The following is a 16,765-nucleotide window of genomic DNA, read 5'->3' as shown; positions in this document are numbered from 1 at the left end:
GAGAAAATACTTATTAGTTTAAGAACACTTCTCTTGTATGTTGAACCTTAAAGGGCAAAGGTATTCAGAAGGAACACGAGGCTTCTTCATTGGCCTGAAAAATAAGAATTTGTATTGGACTTCTTATATTTCTTTTCATCCAGTCACTGTGTAGTCAGACATAAGGATAAAACCTTGAGGTTTCTGCAGAACCATTACTTTTTTAATTCTTAAGTCATTAAATCTTTAAAACAACAAGAGAATCTAGAGGGGATGAGAAAAGTTGCAAGGCTCGAGTATGTTTCTGTTTTGATAGTCAGCTTAACTTCCGATATTCATTCAGCCCTTTCTTAACAGGGAAAGTAGTGCCATGAAAATCTCCAGAAGCCTGTGCCCAGAGTCTGTCCAGGCAAACAGTGAAAACATCGATACAAAAGTTGATGTTTGTGTGGGTGGGGCATGTAGTGTCATTTAGTTTCTGATCCAGAATGCTTATGGAAACTTCTGGGCAATAGAATTGGTGACACTCCTCCACACATGTGTGCACATGTGTAAAAAATCTTGAAAGTATCTTATCTGTTCTAAAAGCTTTCAAACTCTTTAAGCAATAGTAGTAACAAAGTGTTAAAACATCTATGTCTCAAGTGTGAATTTCTGTATCCTAAGTGAACCTAGAAAATTCCTTAACTTTAGGCTTGAATGAGAAAATGCTTGTTGACAGGTCTAGTCATGCTCAGAAAATGTGTATTTTTAGAACATCAGCATACTGTACCTAAGAATGCGAATAATCAAGTAGGTCTCTTTAAAGAACTTTGAATTGCTAATATACTACAGAAGTAATTGTGGAGGAACAGCACAGCCAGTTATGGCAGTGACAGAAATAGTATTACGCTATTTTTTTTTTCTTCTTTTTAAACAGCCAGACTAAGCAAATGTGTTTAACGTCAGTAAGATGATGGATCACTGAATGTATTGTCCTGAACTTCATTGTAAGCTTTTCAATGACTTTTTTGTCTTGATGGCAGAAAAGAGTATGTTGATAAGTTTGGTAGAAGATTATTTAAAATAGCAAGGAAGCCCTTAAGCTTTTTGGTGTTGTTCAGGAGCGTACCAGAGACAAACTCTTAAGTTATCAAACAGTGATCATGAAATGAAATAAATACTGTATTATCACCAGTTGCTAAAAGGGTTCAGAGGACAAATACAGAGTTTAAAGTGTAAAGATGAATTTCTGGATGCTAATCATTACAAACTGATAATGAAGTCTGGAGAAATATTCTTCAGTCCTACAAGATTTTGCTGCACTTGAACAGCAGTTTTTATTGGTCATCATAAATATGCTGCCCAAGAAGCTTCAGTTACTCGCCTCAGAGCACTGTCGTGCATTTTTCTGGGAGAAGAAAACTGTCCAAACCAGTGTGTATATTCAAAATGCTGTAATCTTTGGACAAATTTCTCGAGCTTTTTGGCTCTCTGCTTCAGACGAAGCATTTTATTTCATGTTTCATACTGTGATAAAAGATACTGATCAAATGTTTGACATACTTGATATCTGAAATGTGAGCTACAGTTGTACCTTGGTAGTTCTTTGGGTACTAATTCTGTATTCCACTCAGCTGTGCAGAGCTGAAGACTTTTACTAACTTTGCTGTTTTCTCCTATGCTTGACTCGAGAGTAAGCACAAAAAACTGTATTGGGTTTGTGTAGCAAGGTTCTGGTACCAGGAGGGCTGCGGGGGTGGCTTCTGTGAGAAGATGCCAGAAGCTTCTCCCATGTCCGATTGAGCCAACTGGCAACAGTGGTAGTCCCTCTGTGATAACATATTTAAGAAGGGGAAAAAACTGCTGTGCGACAGCAGCTGGGAGAGAGGAGTGAGAATATGTGAGAGGAACAGCCCTGCAGACACCAAGGCCAGTGAAGGAGGTGGAGGAGGCGCTCCAGGCACCAGAGCAGAGATTCCCCTGCAGCCCCTGGTGAAGACCATGGTGAGGCAGGCTGTGCCCCTGCAGCCCATGGGGGGTCCATGGTGGAGCAGAGATCCACCTGCAGCCTGTAGAGGGCCCCGCGACGGAGCAGGGGGATGCCTGAAGGCGGCTGTGATCCCATGGGAAGCCTGCGCTGGAGCAGGCTCCTGGCAGGACCTGTGGCCCCGTGGAGAGAGGAGCCCAGGCTGGAGCAGGTTTGCTGGCAGGACTTGTGGCCCCACGGGGGACCCATGCTGGAGCAGTCTGCTCCTGGACTGCACCCATGGAAGGGACGCACGTTGAAGAAGTTCATGGAGGACTGCCTCCTGTGGGAGGGACCCCACGCTGGAGCAGGGGAAGAGTGTGAGGAGGAAGGAGCAGCAGAGACAGCGTGTGATGAACTGGCCACAACCCCTATTCCCCGTCCGCCTGCGCCACTCAGGGGGAGGAGGTAGAGAAATCGGGAGTGAAGTTGAGCCTGGGAAGAAGGGAGGTGCGGGGGGAAGGTGTTTTTAAGATTTGGTGTTTATTTCTTATTACTCCATTCTGACTTTTGATTGGCAATAATTTAAACTAATTTCCCTGAGTCAGGTCTGTTTTACCTGTGATGGTAATTGCTGAGTGATCTCCCTGTCCTTATCTCGACCCGTGAGCCTTTTGTTATATTTTCTTTCCTCTGTCCAGGTGAGGAGGGGGGTGAGAGAGCAGCTTTGGTGGGTACCTGGCATCCAGCCGGGGTCAACACACCACAAAACCATTGTTGGATTTAACTGTCTGAATACTTTTACTTAGATGTAGACAACAAAATTAGAAAGTGCTAAAATTCCAAGCTTGTCATTTATTGTAGAATCATAGAAAAAATTAGACTGTAAGTATAATCCTCCTGCTCTGGAGGCTAGATTAGGTGACCTTTTGCTCAAAACGGAGCTGTCTTTGAAGTTCTGTATTTGTTCTTCTGATAGTTGCAGACTGAAAGAACATTGCAACAGTATCTTCTATTTCAAACCTTGCTTACTGTAGGAATACAGTTAAAACTTTGTGGAAATGCTCTATATTGAGTGCTTGTAATTAACCTGCTGATTACTGCAGGACGCAGAGCATATATCACAACCTTGCAGCAGGTTAGTTTCTTGGCATATGTTCAGCTCCAAATAGCACTTGAGGGAGTTGGTATACTCCCTAAAACAGTGTGCTTCAGGGAACGCTGCCTCAGAGAAAGTGACTTTCTGTTTTGGAATGTGTACAAATGCCAGGGGCTGTTTCTTACTCCTGCCAAGCTTCAGACTGAACTGCATCTCAAGTTTTAATAATACTTCAGGGCTATTTCCTATGAACGGATCTCCTCACTTTAATTATTGTGGTAGGGTGTTGGAACCATGTGTGCTGTCTCCTTGCCTACTCCCACTTTTTCAAACTGGCAGTATTTTACTGCAACGTTACAAAGAAGACAGCTTACTGACATCCTCAGACATGGTCAGAGAATCACCTCAATGAGATACTTCAGGTTAGTTATGGTTAACTTGCTACTGAGTAACCTCTAGACAGTGACTGTGAATAAAATCAATTGCTGGAGAAAGCAATAACTAAATTTACATGTATCAAAGCAAGGAGAAGCTTAATGCTACTGCTGAAGACTTCCTCCCCTCCCAAAACAAATAGTACTCAACTATTTATACAGCATCCATTGAAAGTGATACTTTGGTTGCAAGTTTTAAGTGGATGGTATCCCTCTAACAATTTTGAAAAAGGATTATTTGGGTTACATATTTTAATTTGTGTCTTTACTAAAGCACTATCTGGTACTTTTTTTATGTACTCATCATATTCTACTGGAATGTCTTTGTTACCAAACCTCTCAGGAGGAATACTCCATTGTGACTGTTTCTTGCAAAAAAGAAACTTTTCACGGTCGCAGGGGGCAATAGAGACTAAATACAGAAGAAATTATTATAAAGGCTTAGACATCAGCTTCTGTTTGAAACAAAAATATAAAGTGCATTTCCTTTCCCTCTGCACCCCCTTCCTCTAGCACTGATCAGATTTATTTTGCCTTTTCTACTACTGATACAATGTTAATACTTAAACTTGCTGGTTTTTCAATGCTTTTTGTAAAGATCTTATCTGTGGTCCTTTTTGCTAGTTCTTTGGCATGGGTTCAAAATTTTTTTTAATGTAGCAAGTCTGACAAGTGCGACTTAATTCCCAGGGCATGCTTTCTGTTTAGCGATGATCAGTGCAAACCAAATGTAATGATTCTCAGGATAATGTAATGTATAGCCTCTAGACGTAATTTCTCTAGTGTAAGGGAGTGAAATCTATTTCTTCTGATCAAGTTTGAGTATCTAATTCCAAGATCTGTGTGTGCTAGATAGAATGATCTACTAGCACTAGCCTGCAGCTGTCTCTTCCAGCATTTTAAAGGCAATAAAATATGTTCAGGCCCCCTTTTGCTTTGCCCCTGTGAATAGTCTGTGGGAAACTACTATTGTGATCCTCCACATCACTATAAGGTCACTTTTTCATAGCAAGGTGCACCTTGCTATGAAGTACCTCACTTGAAGTGATAGGTGCTCTGAGCTAATAGCTCCGACCCTGAGCTCTTGCTAGCGCATAGCCAGTGCATTAGTAAATGAAGTCAAGAGGCTAAGACTGAGAGCTATTCTCCATCTGCTGAAGTTAAGCATGTGAGTTCCTGAACAGGCATCGGAGATCTGCCGCTAAATATCCAACTTCTATCAGCTTTAGGGATTTCTGAACCCATGTGGATAAAAGAAAGGGCCTCCCAACTCATCAGGTCCTGGTGCTCTATTCTTTTTGAAGTGCCTCTGACTTCCAGGGTTAGGACAGTTACTTTGTCTTCATTGCTTCCTTGTTTAACTTGGCCCTCTTCAGTGCCACTTACTTTTTCAACTTTGATTACCTGAGGCTGGAGAGTAGCTTTTTTGTTAGTAATGAGCAATACACAGAAAGTGCTGCCCATAGTGCTATCTTCATGTATTAAAATGCGTACACTGAGTATGCTGATGCTCCCTGAGTATGCTGATGCTACAGGCATAAACAAATGATGAAACAGCTTTAACTAGAAGAACCTTGGAGCTATGATACTTGGTCTAAGAACTGAAGGAGAACAAAGTTGATAATCACCTCCACCACAAAAAAATCCCCCAGACACCCACCAAGCCTTAAGTGAGTTAGGTCTTGTTCTGACAGTTAAGAGGGTGTGTACTTCTTCGGATAACATCTCGATGTGATATTGCTGTGCACAGCCTCTATTCTTTTAGCATGTATACTTGCTTAATCTTTGGTATTGAGTGCTTTCAGTAGTTTCAAAATAGACCACAGTGGGGTTGGATTAACTTGAAATGCTGTACTATTTTGTCTCTCTTCTCGGAGGAAGAAGTGGGTTTCTGTTCTTGTGTGGTCTGCTTCATGCACTTGACACATGAAGGTGCAGTTGTCAGTGACAAATGACTGACATCCATTAACAGGACTCAGGAACTGAATCTTCCTCTGTTGCATAGTATATGTATGAAGGTGAGGAGCAGGACAATTTTTAGGGAGTTAGTCTGGAGCCTGTATCTTTATTCCATTTCCTTAACCAGGAAAGGATTAAAAACAGACTGTCAGAATGAGTGGTGTTATGACTGTGTAATACTTGGCTTGCAAGCGTATCTGAGGCTTAGAAGCCTAGCTGACAGTTAGGTCTAGGTTTGTGTTACATTTGGACATGGTTATAGAAAGTGGCAACATCTAACACCTGTCACTGGAGAAAGGGCCTCAATGGCTAGTAAATCTTAACCTGTAATGAGTACCATATGGCACTTCTTACTTGCAGCTGGAAAAAATCAGGAAGCCTCAAGAGGCTAGTGATTAGAGACTTGTGTGTAAAATTCAAGTAAAACTGAGACTTCCTGAAAAGCAAAGTGGCTTACTGTATACCGCCACTGACAGAATGTCAGGTACTTAATGCTTGTGTCTCAGTGCTAGTGTTAGTTGCAGAAATGTGTAATTGGACAGGCAAAGTTGGAGGCATGCTTAAAACAAACCATTCCTCTAATTTGCTATGTACTTGTTTAAGGAGTTCGGTTATGGTCTGTATAAAAGCTAGAGGATGGCTTGCATTCTGAGTTTGGCATTTTGTACTGAAATGAGCAGTAGTGAAGCGTAGACTGCCTACGGAGGTGGTATAAAACTTGTCCATTTCAAAACTGAAAAGCCAACCAGAGTTACTTTGTTTAGGGTGGTTCTCTATTAACGCTGTCTATTTAGAGGGTCATGCAGGTGCTGCACTGCCTGCTGAAGAGGGAAATGTGGTGTTTGGCATCTGTCAGTTCATGAACTTGGAGATAAAGTGGGCTGGAAGACCACCTGGTAGATTACATTCTCTCTTTAGTGCTCTTTGCTTGTGCTATTTACCAGGAGGTGTATTTGCCAAATCTAAACATAGATGCTTTTTAAGATGCTGCTTCTGGATAGCAGCATAAAGGTAGTACTTAACCTGAGTTGCTATTAAAGGAAATTTTTGCAAATTCATACAGTGTGATGTGGAGCTGTCTGGAAATTTGTGTTCAGACAGGAGTGAAAGTACATGGTTTCTCCAGTCTTTTCAATTTTAGCTTTGAAATGCTTGTGAGAAGGGCAGTGGAGCTTGGTATGATTATTTTGCTTTCTGTGTGTCCCACCCAGTAAAATATACTACACTGAAGCCCATTCTTTGTCTCGTAAGACTAACAGACCACAGAAATGTAAGAGTTTTCAGAAGTGGTGAGAACTATGTCCTTTTCCTTGCCTACAGTTGAGTGCAAGGCTGGCAGCACTCATTAAAGCAGAGTGGGAGCAATCATTTTTGAAGATGGAAGGCTTTGTAGAAAATGAGAATGAGCTACTGTGAGTTGCAAGAGCTAACTCTGTTCCTTGTACCGCCTGCTTAAAGTTTCTTCATGTCCTGAAGAGTTCTCAGTCTTCCCCCTCTTAAAGCCAAGTATGGAGAAATGGAGCAACGTCTGGGGTAGCAGGGAAGTTGACTGGATGCCCAGCTGGGCTCTTGCACTTTCTGTCCTCTTCTCTGGTTCAGGAATCAGATACAGAAAGATTCTGTCAGGCTGCAGTACCTCCTGTTCCGGGGGGATAACTTCTGTGGATATTTGCTTGTTGCTTTCACCTTAGTTGTTAGAAAGGGGAGGTGGGAACCCCTAACTTCTAGGAGATTAAAAACTATTTCTATGTAAGCTTCTTCCTGCTGACTTGCAGCCCCTCGGAGGCTTGCTAGGGATGAGTCCTTCCCATTTTTTTCTGTTACTAGAAACTCTGATCAGCAGTTCAGGCATGTGTATAGCCTGCCCTTTTACTCCCCTGGTTTGCCAATTGAGTCTTTTGTGCAGCAGCAGCAGCTGCTGCATGGCAGGTTACTCAACCTGCCAAAATCTGTAGGTGAGTGCTTCTGTAGATCTTGTCTGTGAAACTTCCTTAGGAGCTTCCAGGAAAGGAGAGAGAAATTGTTCTCTGTGTTGCTTTCAGTTTTACAGGGAGAAATCTTTATAGGCAAATAGTTGCAGTTTGGGGGTAACTGAAAGTTAAACAAGCTTTTGGGCATTAATTCAGTAAAGAGACTCTGAGTCCAAAAGTTGTCCGTGGTTAAACTATGTCAACTGGTCTAAGGAAAGATCTATTGCTGCAAATATTGCCTTTATTTTAACTAGCAAGTGCTGTGAAAGATAACCTTTACAGAGAACTGTATGTTAAAAAGCTATAAATAGTTCAGTTTAAAGCAGTAAAATTCCATATCATTTTGGTATGAAGTACAGGCAGAAAAATTCAATCCTCTTTAGAAAAGAGTTAACTTCTGTTTCTTGTGGCACAATATTTTTAACAGACATGCTTGCTTAAAGTTTTGCGTATTATGAACATAGTTATGCCAAGATTCTCTTGCTTATATTTTTGTTTTTGTTTTTTTTTTTAAAAGTAGCCCTTTAATTCCAACCAAATCATAGCAACTGTATTCAAAGAGAAAATTTATTGATCCATAAATTTTCTGTGTAATCAGAACATTCGTTTGGGGTGTGGTAACTAGATGTAGTGAGTCTCTTACAGTTATGTTTCATGTTATTACTATAATATAAGTTATTCAGGTATCTAAATAGCAAACAACTTAGTGCTGTTCCTTAAGAGGAAAAAGAAGGGTTGTTTATCTATCAGGTGTCTCAATCTGTTTTTAACCTGACTCTGTTGTGTACTCATTCATGGTGGCCAGAACTGTGGCTACTTCAGCTACAACCTTCTCCGCCAAGTCTGAACAGATCTTGTATTGTGCAGACTTCAAAGAAAGATAGTGCCTCAAGGTGTAACAGGTTAAATTACATGTCAGAAGTTCCCTTACTTAAAAAAAAGAAAAAAAGTTGGTCAAGGACTTCTGCAAACACATTTTGACTCTTACATTTTAGATCATGAAACTTATTCTCTTAGTATCTTTCTCTTAGTATCTGTACCTAGGTAAATTGAGGGAAACAATTACTTGAAAGGGTATGTAGAATCTGAATTAAAAGATTATTGCTTTAGAAATGTTACTGCTCATAAATACAATACATCAGTGAGAAAAGAATGGCCATTTGGATTATGGAGCTGTGATGGCTTTGCTGCCATAATTGACTGCACACAGATACTTGAGTAATAAACTGTTATCTGCAGACTTGTGCTCTTATTAAGCCTAAAGAGCATGTATGTGAAATCATAATTAGAACTCACAATAGCAGCTTTAATTCTGCTTCTCAAATCCCCACAAAACCTTTTGTTTTTTGGTTATATTCATGTCCAGGCAAGTGAAAGGAAACTCAGCTTGCTGAAGATAAATGGTGAAATCTTTGACCTGGGTGAGCAGTAAATCCTTAGCTAGATAACTGTGCAGGTGTTTTGTTACACAGCTCTCGGCAAGCTAATAAATGTGAGTATGCTCTTCAGGACCACCACCAAAATAGGGCTTAATCTTTGTCTGCTTGGATTTTAAAGGCTGAATTTCTTTTCCGTTATAAAAAGAGGTATGAATAATTGAATTTGAGACTTTTGTATGGTTACAGCAGAAAGAGTACTGTAGTCTTCCTCCTAGGGCAAAGGCATTTGTAACCAAAGCTTTTCTGTATGTTGAATTTGCTGATTTTAATCAGAGTGAATTTCTAACAGCAGGGTCAGTCTTTATATTGAATTATCCAATATTTATGCTCCCTTTTTTTCTAATGTTGAAACATTCTTCTGTTCCCAACCGGTAAGCTGTCATATTTGAATGCAGAGCGTGATGTTAGTACCATTTGGGCAACTCCCGTAGCGGCTAGAATAACGTATGTGAGGTGCAGGATTTGTCCACTGTGTATAAGCTTTATTCTAGGAATAGGTCTTCCACGGCTGTCCAACAAGTAGTTGCAGTATCTACTGTGAAAATTCTCTTCTACCAACTTTAAATCATGAATAAGAGCAACTGATGAGACATGATTCAGCTTGGGAATCTGCAGTTTCCACAGTTTTGTGAACTACAAAACACTGTTAAACTGCTTCTCTGTTGTGAAGTTGCATGTATTTGAGCTAATCTAGGTATTGTAGGAGTTCCAGGAAATAAGCTTATTTTACCAAATACGTGGCCTAGAGACAGGCTTGCTGAATTGTGAAGTCCCATTTCATTGTTTTCTGGACTGGAAGACTTCAAACCCATGAATTTTAGCCTACTTAACACTTCCATTGTTTCTAACCCCTCTCCCCCTTCCTCTTTGGCAATAAAAACCTGGGGGGGAGGGGGGTGATGCATGCTGTGCATGAGGGGTTTGATGTACCTGTAGTTCTTCTGATGCTGGGCTTTGTGGTTTGATATGATACTCTATCAGAATGCAAAACTCAGTGTTTCATTCGTCTTTTTTTCTTCTCTCTGCTCTCCAAAGAAAGTAGTACTGTGTTAATTTTATTACCTGATTAGCTTACTAACAAGAATAGCTGGTCACGTGATGCTGGTAAATACTGAAGGGAGAGACCTGAGGTGCTTGATAATGAATCTAAAACTTAGTATTATGCGCAAGTGCTCTTTGTATTAGCTTTTTATAACACTTGGAAGGAAAGGAAAAAATAAAGCCTGAATTATTGAGTCTATTATGTGTCCATCCTGAAGTTGAGATTATACCTTTGTATAACAGTAATTCATTGCCTGAGTAGCTGTACAGTTAAGCCTGCTGCCGGTAGTAGAATGACTCGCAAGCACATCAGTGTTGCAGAAGCACTTCTATGTTACTCATAGAAGTTACTGCAGAAACACAGATATGTTACTCATATCTGTGAAAAAGTATATGGGATTCAATTGCAAGTTTCGGGTTCAAGAACTGTTAGGGGAGATGGACCATGTGCTGTATGGAAGCCCTCAAAGATGAATTGCTTTTGAATGTGTTCTATGACTGGTTCTTCTTTTGACCATTCTAGTGAATGGGAGTCTTAGTAAAATCAAGCTATCAAAAGGCTTGATTATATGTATTCAAATAAATCTTAGTGAAGGCATTAGAAAAAAGCACGGGAACATACAAATACAGGCCACAAACAGCAATTGCTGCATAGTGTGGCTTGAGTGCATATTAACATTTTTTCTAGCCTTTGCTGCTTGCTCTCGGCTCCTCCCTCACAAGCTGTGGAGTATTGTGCCACAGTTCAATTACGCTCCTGTGAGCAGAGTGCGTTGCAGAGTTTTAAATTTGTTTTAAAATTCTGGTCAACTTCTCTTAGGCAGAACTTATTTCAGTGATTTCTCTGCATCTTTTCTCTGCTGGAGGGAACTTTTCTCACCTGATGAGGTGGCTTACAATGTTGTGGTGTCAAATAACTGTCTGGTTCCTTTCAGGACAACATCTGTTTATGAAGCTGGTGTGTGCATGTTAATCTCAACAGATGTTGCATGCTGAAGCTTGGTGGTCATTTAAATCTCTAAGACAGTCTTAATACGTTAGAGCCCACACCAACATTTAAAATCAGTGGCTGTACACAATCCGTTTTTGATTCTTACTCTTGCTACCACCAGAACTGAGCTGTCGAGAAAAGCATGCGGTCGGTAAGTACAAGCTGCATTGCTAGGTAGGTTCAGTAATGTCGTTATGCTCTTCTAGAAATGAGAGGGATTATCGAACAGAAAATTCTGGATTTATGATAAAATAATACGTAAGGAGGATGTTGAAGTAAAGAAATTGCTCAGTCTGTAAATGTTCAGACTGTTTCTTGTTTCTTCCTCTTACCCAACTGTTTGATATCTGGACTGAGAATTCACTTGTGAGCAACTTGGGTCATGTCAGAACTCTTCTAATCATTTGTAAAGGCACCTTATTGATTCACCTACTGTGGAGGAAGTTGCACCTCTTTTTCTCCTGATTATTAATTTCTAATTTCTAAATTTCAAGCTCTATAAATGACTGGCTTCCCTCCCCATCCCTGTAATCTTTCCCATGGAAAGAGTATTGAGATATTGTTAAACTCCTATATGTTCAAGTACTTATACATTATTTAAGGACTAATGCATACTTTAGTTTGGGGTTTTAGATATTCCCCACACCCCTCCATACATGCACACAATTAACTGTTTCGTTTCCCTGCAGCTGTGTGTGTGTAATGGTAAATCACTTCTGAAGCACAACTAAACTTCCCATTTAAATCTTTTATTAGGCAGTTAATGTATTGCTTAAATTGTGCTGGTTTACTTTGATTCTGACAGAATAAGATATGAAGTCAGGCTAACCTACCTGAAGCCATTAACCAGCCCTCTATAACTTTCATTAACTTGCTCTTAGTAATCAGTAAAAGACATTCTCTTTTCCCTTTGCAGTTTTAGGAAGTCCCAAATTGCTGTTCTCTCCAGGAATAGCATTCATTTACCTGGTGGTTTTTAGAAATATTTTGTCCAATACTGTTGTGAATGGCAGCTGGGAGGTGGGGAGGAGTGGAATATGCTGAAATCGCCTTGTAACTGACATCTCTAGGCCTGATGAGAAAGGAGGGGAATGTGCCCAATACATAAGGCAGGCTTCTAGCCAAAACAAATTTTGAGGATAACTTAGACTTATTCATTTCACTAAGCTGACTGTAGCAAACCTGTGGCCAAGAGTAAGAAGTGACTTTGATTTCAAATGTGTACTTTTTTCTTCAAACTGAAAAACAAACAAACAAAAACCATTCTGTTGGTGGCATAAAGCAGTTTTCCTCAGTCCATGTAAGACACAAAAGACTCAGCTTGTTCTGGAAGAATTATCCTTTGACCAGTAAACCAATGCCATCCCTCCTTTTATATACTAATGAAAAGAACTTGCTCTCCACACATGGATTCAATGGGGTAGAAGCTGTCAGGAAAATCCAATGAAAGGATTAGCTAAACTCGAATAGATTAATTAAAGCCCTTGATTGTGTCTTGCTATGCAAAAGTCACAGTAAAGGGAATGGCAATGATAGTGAGTTTGTCTTTTACAGGTGCATGGTGGGGGGAGGCAACAGGAATACAGTAGGTAAGAAGAAAATCTGAACAGTTCCGGTCTTGTTCTTAAAAGCTGCCTCGATTCCTTATCCATCTTTGTGTAGTTGAAAACTGAAAGATTCTAATAGGGATGGAGATTGTGACCAGCTCCTTATGATCAAGCCACAACTCACTATTACATTCAATATTTTTTACTGTCTTCCCTGAGACATAAGACAATGTGTCCTACTGGCCAGAGCTAGGACTCGAACTACTACTGAAGGCTTCTGGCTGCTGAACACAAGGCAGGTGGCTTGTTCAGTTCCTCAACCTGTAACAAATGTATCAAGCGTAACTCAGTTCCACTAAGGTTTGGAGTCACTTAATTTTCCATGTTTGAAAACCCAGTAAGTCACCTAATTTTCAGAACCAGTGACAGTTAAGCTGTTACTAAGGGCAAACTACTGATCATAGCCATCTAAATCTCTCTCTTAATATAGATTTTTCTATGCTTGAAATGTTGTAGTCATTGTATCTGCTTTCTTTGTTTGAGGTGTAGAAAACTTATTGCTCGTGTGCAGGAGAAATTCCAGGCATTGCTATGCATAGTATGGAGCCTGAATTTTCTTTGCATTAATGAGATACAGAATTGAATCTGTGACATCAGAAGTCTCTAGCCTATGGCTGCTGAGTGGCTTTCAAACTTGTACTAGCTTGTTATGCAGTATGCATTCTCCTGTAGCACAGTTTTTGTGCCTGCTTTCCCAAGTAAAAAAGGCCTTGAGATTATTTAAAAGTCTAAACAAGAAGAAAGTTTTCACTTAGAATAGGTCATTAAGTTTTTTTTTTTTTTTTGCTGTGCCAACATGTTTTACTTTGGTTTTTATGCTATACTGCAATTCTCAGGGCTTTTTTTTCTTCAGTTTAGTTAAAAAAAACTTAATTCGGTGGGGATACAAGTTGGTGCAAATAAGAAACACAATCTGCCAAATACAGCTTTTGTACAGGACTATAAGTGACTCTGCTGAGGGAATATGTCTTGATAAGCTTGTGGGTGAATAGATCTTCCCAGGATTTAGGCCAAAAATTACTGCCATTTGATTGCAGTGGGTATTTGAAGACTTTTCTGATTACAGAATTCTTTTAGCTTCCCTTCACTGCTGTCTGGGAAAGACCATGTTCCCTTCTTGCAAGTAATGTATCCGAACTGGATATCCAAAACCATCTGTCAAAAAGCGTTCAGTGAGTACACCTGAGTCTTCAAGACAGGCTAATTGTGTATGTTAAGAGGCTGCTCAAAGTGTAAGGAATCCAGTCTGAATATATAAATGACTTTGGAAGACAGTCAGAGGTTTTTAAAAAAAAAAAAAAAAAAAAAAAAAAAAACCACAAAAAAACCAACAAACTATATTGATTAAATCAAAGCACTTTTTTCTTTAAACTACAAATAGAAAAAGGGAGAGAAGCACTTTCTTATAAAACTTTGTACAGGAAGACTTAGGCTCATCCTTAAAGCTTTTTTTTCACTTATGTCACCTATGTCTTTGCTTTATTTGGGGACGCCCAGAGTTGAGAGGCTGGTTGTATGGGGAAGTGCTGGGACTTGAGAGGAAAAGGCTTCAGTGGAGGGGGTGAACCTTACGGCTGTCTTCTTACTTAGGAGGGTATAGCAAAGATGGAGCCGGGCTCCTCTCATCCTGCATAGGGTAAGAGGCAATGGATGCAAGTTGCAACATGAGGAATTCTGGTGAGATTTTTTTGGGGGGAAAAGGCTTCACCGTGAAGGCAGTCAGACACCAGACTAAGGGCCTAGAGAGGCTGTGGGATCTCCATCACTGTAGTTATTCAACATGCAACTGGATGAGGGCCTGTGGAACCTGCCTGAAGTTGCACTGCTTTGAGTGATTCCTTCCATACCAAATTATTCTGTTATCTTTATTAATTTGATCTGTTTTGTGTAGTCTTCATGCTGACAGGATCACCATTGAAGATGTGTTAGCACTAACAATGTAGTTTTCATAGAATCGCAGAATGGTTTGGGTTGGAAGGGGCCTTTAAAGGTCACCTAGTCCAACCCCCCTGCAGTGAGCAGGGACATCTTCAACCAGATCAGGTTGCTCAGATCCCCATCCAACCTGACTTTGAATGTTTCCAGGAATGGGGCATCTACCACCCCTCTGAGCAACCTGTGCCAGTGCTTCACCACCCTCACTGTAAAAAAATTTCCTCCTTATACCTAGTCTAAATCTACCCTCTTTTAGTTTAAAACCATTACCCCTTGTCTTATCGCTACAGACCCTGCTAAAAACGTTGTTCCCATCTTTCTTCTAAGCCCCCTTCAGGTACTGAAAGGCTGCAATGAGGTCTCCCCGGAGCCTTCTCTTCTCCAGGCTGAACAACCCCAGCTCTCTCAGCCTGTCCTCACAGGAGAGGTGCTCCAGCCCTCTGATCATTTTTGTGACATTCCTCTGGACCTGCTCCAACAGGTCCATGCCTTTCCTGTGCTGAGTTTTATGCCATTTTACTGTAGAGATACAGTAGCAAAGAGCAGAGACTGAGTTTCACTGTCTAAAAACTCACCTTCACAAAATTGTGTACATCTAACTTGTTTTGTGAAGGGGCAATGTAATCTCAAACCATCTTTTTTCACCTCCAGCTTCCTTTTCTCCCTGTTCACCCCAACAGTTCTCTTGTACCTGAAAACCCAGGAAATTTCTACTGGAAACATTCTCTGGAAGCTGTGAGGAAGACTAAATGAGTGTCTTCTGCTCCGTAACCTAAATAAATCCTCCTTATGCTGTGTAGGATCTTGATCGTGCTTTCCGTGTGTGTTATTGTAGCCTATGTGTGTTTTTACCCCTGCACAGCTTCTGGTGGGTTTTAATGAGTACTGATTTACTTTATTTTCCTCCCCCTGCCTCTTGGAGGCAGCAAAGATTTTCAGGTAGCTCTCACTGTGCTATCCTTGTAATAAGAAACCGGCGCTGCTGCACAGCGAGCTAGGTAACTTGCTATTTCTTTGTGTTAGGCTTGTACTGTGAGGCAAGGGAATACTGCATGTAACTAAGGTTAATCCCTTTTAAATGAAGCTTTGTTAACGAGATTAACCCTAAAACTGGTTCACAAGGAACTTGCTTTTTTAAAATCCACTTTTAAAAGTGAAAAGGATCTGATACCAAATTCACAGGATAACTTGGATTGAAGGGGGACATCAGAAGAGCACCTAGCCAAACACCCTGCTCCAGACAAGGTCAGCTGGGAGGTCAGGCCAGGTTACTTGGGGCTTTGTCCAGTCTGATCTTTGAAAACCTGAACTGGCTAGTAAGGTTCAATTTCACTTTAGGAAATGGCTCAGTAAACCCCTGTTAACTAAGAATTTTGCATTTTCATATACATCAAATCAAGAAACTGATTACAAAAGCCAAATAGAAGATTTTGAGAGATGCCCTAGTCATGTTGTGTAGCACTACCACTGTACTTAAAACTCGAAGCTCTGCCTTTTGCTACAAGATGCTTTAGTTGATCCTGGGCTTGTGTAGCTCCAGGTGAATTAAGCTACTTTTGTGTTTTCAGTCTGATGCTTGGTAGTGTGTTTAGGCTAAGAGCCAGGACATTCCTAATGCCAGGTAGGTGATGGGTCATGTCTCTAAATGCTTCTGTGATAATGAAGACTAGAATTCAAGCGTGGGTGTACTTTAGATCTGACACACCAACTGGTTTCCTGCTTGATTGAAACTTTGTACATAGTTCTCTGTAGATTACTGGGGGGGGGGGGGAGGACCCCAAACACTCAGCTTTTCAAACTTTTAAGGTATGTGCTGTATTTTTTTTATACAATGCCGCACCTGTTCTCAGAACAAGTTAAACCCTAAAGTATTTCAGGTAGTGTATCTTCTAATGTGGGTCATGGTTTTTAGTTATAAAGAAGTTTGAAAATGGATGTCCATATGTATTATGTAGAGACATTCTACCAAAAAAAAATCATTTATTCTAGAAATCTCACTTCTGTAAACACATCTGCTCGTCTCTGAAATCAACACAGAGCTCTAATGAGTATCCGATGTTGGGGTAGGGGTGAAAGAATATAAACTAAGCAAATGTGGTATGGAAAGGTACCTAACTTAGATCTTCTTTGTGAATCAAACTTCCATATCTCCCTCCTCTGACCCCTTAATATCTGGCCATCACTCCCCTTATGCTAGGGACTGTTGTAGCTGGCTTGTCGTGCTTTGTAATAGGGTGTGAATGCAGCTAGATGAAATTTAGGGTATTTTAAAAACCTTTTCTCAGTAACTGAGCTGTGGAAGGAAGAATTAATCGTTTAGTAAGTATTTTTCCAATAACTGTCACAAATATGCCTGTAAGTGT

General features: G+C 40.4%; 1 protein-coding gene across 1 annotated transcript in view; it reads left to right on the top strand.

Moving 5' to 3' along the window:
• The window catches only part of COL4A5 (collagen type IV alpha 5 chain), an 86,437-nt gene that overhangs the window by 8,859 nt on the left and 60,813 nt on the right, over positions 1 to 16,765 (top strand). The window lies entirely within an intron of this gene.

This window comes from Nipponia nippon, unplaced genomic scaffold, assembly GCF_047370975.1.
Source record: "Nipponia nippon isolate SJK-2023a ecotype South Korea unplaced genomic scaffold, ASM4737097v1 scaffold_12, whole genome shotgun sequence".
Classification (NCBI taxonomy): Eukaryota; Metazoa; Chordata; class Aves; order Pelecaniformes; family Threskiornithidae; genus Nipponia; species Nipponia nippon.
The sequence above is the reverse complement of the archived record's forward strand: the minus strand, read 5'-3'. Positions and strand labels throughout refer to the sequence as shown.